The sequence below is a fragment of the Oreochromis niloticus genome, linkage group LG6 (assembly GCF_001858045.2).
Source record: "Oreochromis niloticus isolate F11D_XX linkage group LG6, O_niloticus_UMD_NMBU, whole genome shotgun sequence".
NCBI classification, from domain to species: Eukaryota; Metazoa; Chordata; class Actinopteri; order Cichliformes; family Cichlidae; genus Oreochromis; species Oreochromis niloticus.
Window position 1 is genome coordinate 18,787,613 of NC_031971.2, and position 8,518 is coordinate 18,796,130.

Sequence of the window (8,518 nt, forward strand, 5' to 3'; positions counted from 1 at the left end):
GAAAGCAGTTTAACCCCCCCCCCAAAACATCCACCTTGAGGTTTAAAAAAAAAGTCTCTGGTTTTGTCCAGTCCAAGTCCTAATCAACCCTGAGTCCTCAAACTAAAATAAAATAAAAATCAGCTAATATAACGCTGTTAAAATACATTTTCCCCTTTTTTTCCCTAAAGGTTTAAGGTCATGACTCATCACTCAGCATAGTCCAAATCGTGTGACTCCAGTTTTTCAGGTCTTACCTCTGATAGCAGCTATTTCTGTCTGCAGCACCTTTAATTTAATTTCATCTGCAAAATCATATCAGAAGCAAAGCCCAGTGTATATTAATTTTCAGCTGTGTAGGCTTGCAGCTGAACCTTGCGTGTTGCAATTGCTGGAGTAATAGGGGGGATGCCTGCAGATGCTTCGCATGGCTGGCAGTTTATGTTTCTAGCAGTCAGATACTAGAATGTTGGGAGTGCTTTCTGAAGAAATACCATTGAGGGGGAAGTGACTTTCGGTGTGGATGATGAGGAAAAGGCACTTGAGAACCACAAACATTGTTCTTGTTGTACTTTATTGGTACTATGTGTTTCACAGGGTCCTTGTGGGGCTTAAACTGCAGGCAGTATATCATGAATTGCAAGGTTTAATACAGTACACATTAAGTCTGTGACAGTCAGCAAGTTTACAAGTGCGATGTGCAAAGAAAAAAAAGAAAACAGCTAAAATGTGTGAAGCTGTGTACAGTTGCCACAAGCAGCCAAACCAACTCAAATGGAAATACATTACCATCTTTATAAAAGCACACCGCAAACAGGCTAAATTTTGAATGTCATCTTTATAAGCATTATGTTATATTAACTGTAATGTCACTGCTATCAGCTGGAGAATTTTCAGTCCACTTAAAACTGTACAAGTTGTTCAGGATGCGGGTGAGTTTAGATCGTTTGACATTTTGAAAAAAAAAATGGTTTCAGAATTTGGTTCAGTCAGCTCAAGCCATGCAGAAACCACAGTCAGGTGCGAATCAAGCTGTATATGAATTTATGGACATCCAAAGCTTTTATTTCCTGTGTTTTGCATGACTTAATATTGAGTGTCAGCTTGAACTCTTGTTTTTGCGTAATAATGCAAGTTTTTGGCCCCTAAAATAAATAAATGCATTGAGAAATGTAACAGGCAGGATTGCATGAATGCTTTCCATGCTTTGTTTTTCCTTTTAATACACATTTATGAGGCATGCCTGCTTGTCAGCAAGCAGATTTCTCCTCCCGTGCAATTATTTACATACAGATCAGAAAAAAGGAAGAATTTGCTTTTTTCTGTCTGTGTTTCCTTTGAATTTAGACAATACCAAGGAGGCCTGAGAATATCCGTGCTCGAAGAGCACAGTAAACAGAGACGAAATTAGCCTCGCGGCGTTTGGGTACAGTCATAGTGAGAATATAACCCATCACACATAGAATGCAAGTGTTTCACAACAGCTCAGTTGCTGCATTTTCTCCGGCCGGGCCTGATGCTGCATTTGGACTACATCTCATGACTATTTCTTGGGTAATTACAGAGACGTTAGGCAACTTGAACACTTCTTATCATAGGCCCACATGTGCATTTGATGCACTGTGCCACTGAAACCTGCATAATCTTGTTGCTGGTTTCTGATCGCAGAAGGCCACAAGCTTACGGAGACACAGTGGGTGTGTTTGCCTCCTCTGGGTTTTGTTGTATGAGCATTTGTTTGACCTCAAGGGGAGGTCAGCACTATAAAACAAATGCCTACAAGTAAACTGACCTTGATCCTGCAAAGATCCTTTATGCAAGCATGCATTCATCATCTTGTGCATGTTATCACTTCTGTTTCCTCTCTTAGTCGAGTGCACTTAAGTAGAAAGATGTGGCTTTTGGGCTGCTGTAATTATTCAGTGGCATAGTTTGACAACCCATTCGGTTGCAGTGGAAAATTCAGCCAAAACATGTTTCACAAAGAAGTTTGCATGGTTGGTAAGTCCTACTGAGTAGATGCAAAGGGAAAGACAGCAAATTTCTTGTGCAGAATAAAAAATGTGTGCTTAGAATTTTAAATTATTTTAGTTTAAAATAAAACCGGAAAGACTTTGTCATGTAGGCATCTCCAGAGTATTTTTACAGACATAAACTAGACATTAAAAAGAAATACAGCGTGGCCAAATCAGACACCAGGCTCACACATTTTATATACCTGAACTTAAATTTCAAAGTGATGACTGGTCAACCTCTCAAGCGTTCATTACAGTGCAGAAGTCCAACAATCCCTTTGCATCATATGAGTAGAAATAGCCTTTGTCCCTCCTGCTGCATACGCCTATTTATAGACTTATCATCTGCATGCTCTATGATCACAGCAGCCCAGGCCTTGCATTGCTCATTGCTTCAGGCCTGTCGTACAAATGACAATTCTCTCCACTTGCTCTTTCTTTCCACACCCCCTCATCCATCATTCCATCATAGTCAAATGCCTCAACGCTATAGCCCCATCTGGCCTCAGACCAATGGCATTTGTGCTGCAAATTAATAGCACTGAACTGTGAATAAGAGCATTATGACTATTTGTGAAATTTAGGTCATAAAGTCAACTGAGGAAGAGACTTTATTTTTGGCTTTTTTAATAGTGGTTGCATTAAACTAATGTTAGGGGGGTTTATTTACTGTATGTTAATGTAAGAATATGATCAGAAACTGTATATGCCAGTATTTTTTGCATTTGTTTGTGATTTTAATGTTGTTGTTTTTTTTAAAAATTGTGTTTATTTAATATATAAATATCTTTGAATAAAATGAAACTACGTGCTTCTTCATTTTGGGCTTTGAAGTTGTTTCTCTTCTCCTTGTTTGGAATATTATTTTTACTAGTACAGAACTGCTTGGCTTGGTTGTGCTGTTGTGAAACTGATATACTTACTTTTCTCAGTGTGAATAAGACAAACAAATAAACAAATGAAAACTGGGGAAAACAGGGGTGCTAAAAATCGCCCATTTAGCCTGTTGTTAGGTAGTTGCTAGGCCTGCACAATTAAACTTTAGTGGATATAAATGAGACGCTATTGTCATGAACTGAAAACTGACATAATGCTTTTATAAGGTGTCACAGGTGCATAAATGCTAAAAACAGGTATTTTTGCCGGTTGCTAGGTTTTTTTCTAGGTAACATTGTCACAACATAATGTCTGATATAGATAAGAACCCTCAGAAGCCTAAGGATATATCTGTGTGCCTAGTTTGGTTGCTCAACTCCCGATGATCTAGGAGGAGTTCATGGACAAAGAAACAAACACAGGCATTTCGTGTACTTCGTGTAAGATAATCATGCTACACCAAGACCCAAATCTGCAGAAACCTTCCACATACAGTTATTGAAAACCAAAAGCAAAGGCTTAACTGTGATGACAAGAAATCAAAGAAGGTGAAGATTCAGTGAAATGAAAATGCAAGGTTTCAATTTTAATCAACGTTTTCCATTTTTAGTCACCACTGACAAAGAAAATATCGAAAACACTTTTTTAGGCAACCAGCTTCAAAGTGATAATCCCCTAATCACAGAGATGTTCACAGGAAACAGCCTAAAACGCCTCCATTAAGTGACTGAATTTGGGGTTACTTCTTTTTTTCTTTTACATGAGACTTCTACGCTAGTCTCACAACACTTACAGTTGTTCCCATGAGTCATAAAGATGTTTTCAGTAATTAATAATCTGAAGCAGCCGAGGCAGCAAACAGCAAAGACGTGGCAAGAAATGACAAGACATTTCAATTTCATTTACTTGGTTATCATTTGATCTTTAACTATAACCATGTTCCAGGACGGTGTTATTTCAGTAAATATATATTCGTCTAATTTAATGCCCAAAAAGTTTGAGCTCAAATAAGGTGGTGGGTTGGTAATAAAACACCTCTATCTGGGCTTTACCAGCCCTGCAGCCAGGCTGCAGTGTACTCGTGGGGCTTCAGTGTGATTGTAAATCAGGAACGCTAATGAGCGACAAGGGGAGAGGGATTTGCAGACTTAGGGAGTTGTTTATCTTGTTGACACTGATTGTTTACGGGCTACCTTCCTTCCGTCTCATCCCTCCTCCCATCCTCTGGGCCAAAGTTCCTCAGCATGGTCTGCGTTCTGCCATTTTTGCACCACGAAGTAAAAATCAAGCCGTAAAGACGAATCCAAGAGCGCACAGAGTTAAAGCTGAGATCTAAAAATTCAGTGTTCATGCTCATGCATGTAGGTAAATTTCTTTTTTCACTATGAGCAAGCTCTGATTGGTCTCGAGCAACACCTCATATTCACATGAGTGAAAAAGTACCAACGCCTCATGTGACTTCACACATGCTATTGAAAATTAACCACTCAGTATTAGCGTGATACAGCGCACCACATGTTTTGTGTAGTAGACGCTGACACAAACAGTCTTAGTCATTGAAATTGCACGTTCCTTCGTCTATCCTGATGTGTTTTCCAAAGAGTCCTGTGTGTCATAGGTGTTGATGCAGTAAAGAAATACCAATGAATTAACTGTCTGGAAATGTTCCTGAGGGCGAGGTGGGGTGTGTCCACAACAGGTAATAAGTCTGCCCAACTACTGTGCTGCAAGCCACACATCAGATTGCATCATGTAATATTATTTACTTATTTACTGTACTTATCAGTGTTTAATTAGAACTGTTAAAGAGTGCTAAAAAAAACCCAGGTGAAAACGAGTTTTCTATTTTAACATTTTACCGTAAAGGACAACAAAGAAGGTGTGCTGAGAACTGTTGCGTCACATCGTTGTGCTTTTAAAAGGCAGGACGCTGTCATGGTGAAGCTTGTAGTTCGTCGCACAACAAAACCTCTGAGCTCAAGTCTCATCTCGGGCCCGACTCGAAGCCTTTGATGTTGGCAGGCTTCCAACCATCAGAGGTCTTTCTTTCTGTCAGATGTGTTGGGCAGTCCCAGACACAAAATGCCACTCCTCGTCGCTCCCTTTATTTCTGTTCAAAGTGGTGTGTTGGTTTTGCCTTTTGTCTCTCGGCCCTGTCTCCAGGTCGAGACAATGTCACGTGACTCAGATCCTATCACCATGAAGTTGTTTGACGTCCTCCCAGGTCATAATCTGTGTGTAGGTACAATCTACATGCTCTATACTATTAATCAGCCACGCCTCTCTTCTGTAGATGGTATCTACCGTCCATCCATTCTTTTTGTTATCTAATTGGGTTTTTTAAAGACATTTCCCTTCCACAATCATCACTTTTAATCTTTTTGTCTTGCAACATTTCTGATGACTTAAGAAGGCCATCATTTTTTTTTTTCTGTTTTGTAAGGTCAGTATTCGCCTTGTCAGCGTCACAGTCCGAGCGCACAGTCAATGTGCTGGGTGTCACGTCTCTTTGAATAACGTCTGTGCTAATCTCAGGATGACACTGATATGATATGATGTACACATGCTCACAGATTGGATGAATTCAGGGCCTATATAGTTTAAAAACATGTTCTTAACAGATGATGAAACAGCTTTGGAACTTCTGATGTGATGTGAGCCTTGTTTTTTTTGTTTTTGTTTTTTTAAATAGGGGGTTTTATTATTTTGGAGGCCACTGCTCTTTAGGTCTTCTGTTAGTGACTTTGTCGGGTTTATTCGTGCACACCGAGGCCACAAAAAAACCAAACATTTTTTCCCCTCCTCTCCAGTCCCATGTCCCTCCATACAGTATGCCCAGCTTTCTCCATCTGTGCAGCTCCTCCCACGGAGCTGACTTCTGTCAACACAACGAGAGGCTGAAAGGTGACAAACTGTTCAGCTATCCTTTGCCGTTCCAAATCTTCTGGTCCGACCTCTTTTCTTGTGGAACTAGCGGTGGACTCTGGACCATTTTCTGTGTCTGGCTCTTCTCACTTGGACTCCCTCCCAGTTCCTGGGTTCCTCTGCCTACCTGGCATGTGGTAGAGCGACTGTCACATCCTCCTTCCCCTCCTGGGCACTGTGCTGTCCTGACAGCACCATGTTGCTGTGGCATATGTCCTCCATGCGTCCTCCACGATCTCATGCAGTGTTAAAACCTGAGTGCGTGGCACTGCTGCATCCATAATGTGCCATGTAGGATGTGTAAATCATGATAGATTTTCTGCTTGATTCACTTTTATTAAATATTTATGTTCATGCTGGAGTGGTTTAGTAGTGAGGGGGGAAAAAGTCCCACCAGGCGGAAACACAGACAACAGCATGACCCATACAGCTACAGAAAGTCAAGGAAGCCTGGAGGGGGGCAGGCTCAAATAAAACAACCATATCGGTGACCATGGCAACTGGCGAACTTAAGCTAATTCATACACTCAAACAGCTCCAACAGCAAACATCCTTCCTATAAATATGCAAACCAGGCCAATCTTCTCCTGTGGGTGGGCAACACAGACATATGGTGACAGACCACCCACCAGTGGATGTGATTTTCTCCTCATAATGGCTGAATATCAGCAAATGAAAGCGCTCTGTTTCTGAAACAAAAAGAAAAACCGAGGCTCCTGTCTTACAGTTCAGAAGCGAGTTTGATATCCTGCCGAGGTTCCCTGTCAGGATGTCTGGATTTGCAGATCCCTGCTGTGCCATTGCGTCTAACCTCTGGACTTGTTGTGACTTGTGACTGTGCACTTCCGTGTATTCACTGGAAGTGAGACACCCAGCCCCTGTCGGCTTGAAAGGCAGCTTTGAAGATTTGTAGTTTTTGATTGTAGAAAACATCAACATCAATCAGCCTGAGAGTGAAATACTCGAGTACTTAGACATTCTTAACTATTACGGTTAATTTTTTCCTGCATGTGTAGCAGCTAACCTATGAAACCATCAATCAGGAAAAACTTGCTTTGTCAGAAATGAAAAAAAAAATATTAATAAACCCACCAACAACTGTGTCTGGTAACTGTCAAACAGACAGTACATCTCATTTATTTTAGCTGAACACAGGCCAGAAGTAAAACCACACACAAATTTGTAGTTTAATGGGAAGCACCTATTTATGTTTTCGAATTTTATGCTAATTGCACATTCATGCAGAGCTGGAAAAGGTAAAAATAAATTTCCCAACTGGGAAAACACCCTTGCAAGCCAGGACAACTATTCAGAAACTATGGAAATTTCAGACTTTTAGGCACCTGATTTGCAAAGTAATATTTTACTGGAAACACCTGCCGATGTGTTCTTTAAAAAGCGACCCATCTTCATGTTGTTTCCACAATCCAATTCAAGGTCAGATGAACACACAGAAGTCTGCAGAACAACTTCCCAATGCGGAAATTAGGACCATCCCAGAGCATGTGACGACAGCGTCAGGGCTCCATATCTCACGCACTTACCCGAGAGTTTCCAATCTAATATTCAGCAGAAACATTTTTAACCACTTCTGCACTTTAATTTACTTTTTACTACTCCTGCTAAATGATGGCGTGACCCAGAACAAATATCACATAGTGCACAAATGAGGGACACCATATATTTTGGTTGGAGGATCAGTTTCTCAGCTGGGCTCTGCCAATCTTTAAAAAATGCACACGTGCCGTACCAGTGATAAGTTGTGTGTGTGTGTCAGTGTGCGTCTGTACTGTTGTTACTGACATGCCCATCTTAAGCTTTTCATTAGCTAGCTCACAAGTGTTCAAAAGGGCGCGGCAGGGACAATTGTCAGAGACAGCACGCCGCTATGATGACTACATCACTCGAGGTCATACATACCGTACAATTTGAGCTTCTGTGACTGATTGCATCTGAGCCTTTGTATATGCTCTTTGTTTGCTTGCACGCACATTTGCTTTGAGTGTGCTACATGTAAATCTATGTTTGGGTGTCTGCATGCATTTGTTTTTTTCCCCATCTGACATGTTGGGCACGCAGCTGCAAGGTACAGGGTTTGGCTCGTATCCGGTGCTCAGACAGCACTAGAAGGAGGGCTGTTTGATAGTTTGGATGTGCAAGGAGTGATCACATGCTGTAGTTTTTCCCTGCGCTCCTCCCACACAACAACACTAGTGTATTTAGGGGTTTTACACATGGCTTTGTGACAGGAGAAAGATAATTATTGTATATATAGACTGGCACTGGCAATAAGGGCTGTTCTGGAGGGGCATCCAGGGCTGATCTAGACATGCCAGTACTGGTGTCATTTTCAGACCCCCCCCAATTCCCAGTTAATTCATGCTACACATTAGTTACAGCACAAGGAGGGAAACATTCTGCAGTTGAGCAATGGTTTCATTCGAACACAATAGACAGAACCACAGACATGCCAGACTATTTTTAAGGGCTCAGAGGAAAGAGGAAAAAAAGGGGGGGGCAAGGAACCACCATGGGTGCTTTATGAACAAAAGAGCAGCAAATTAAACATGCTAACAGATTTTTATTGTTTTTGCATGCATAGAGACCGATAGGACAGCACTAACCGGCTAGATTTGTTTACATGTCATTGTAGAGGAGCTGACCAAAGCCAAAGTGGCTGATTCATCTTTTTTTCTCTCTCTGTCTAGGGGGGTGAAAGTAGA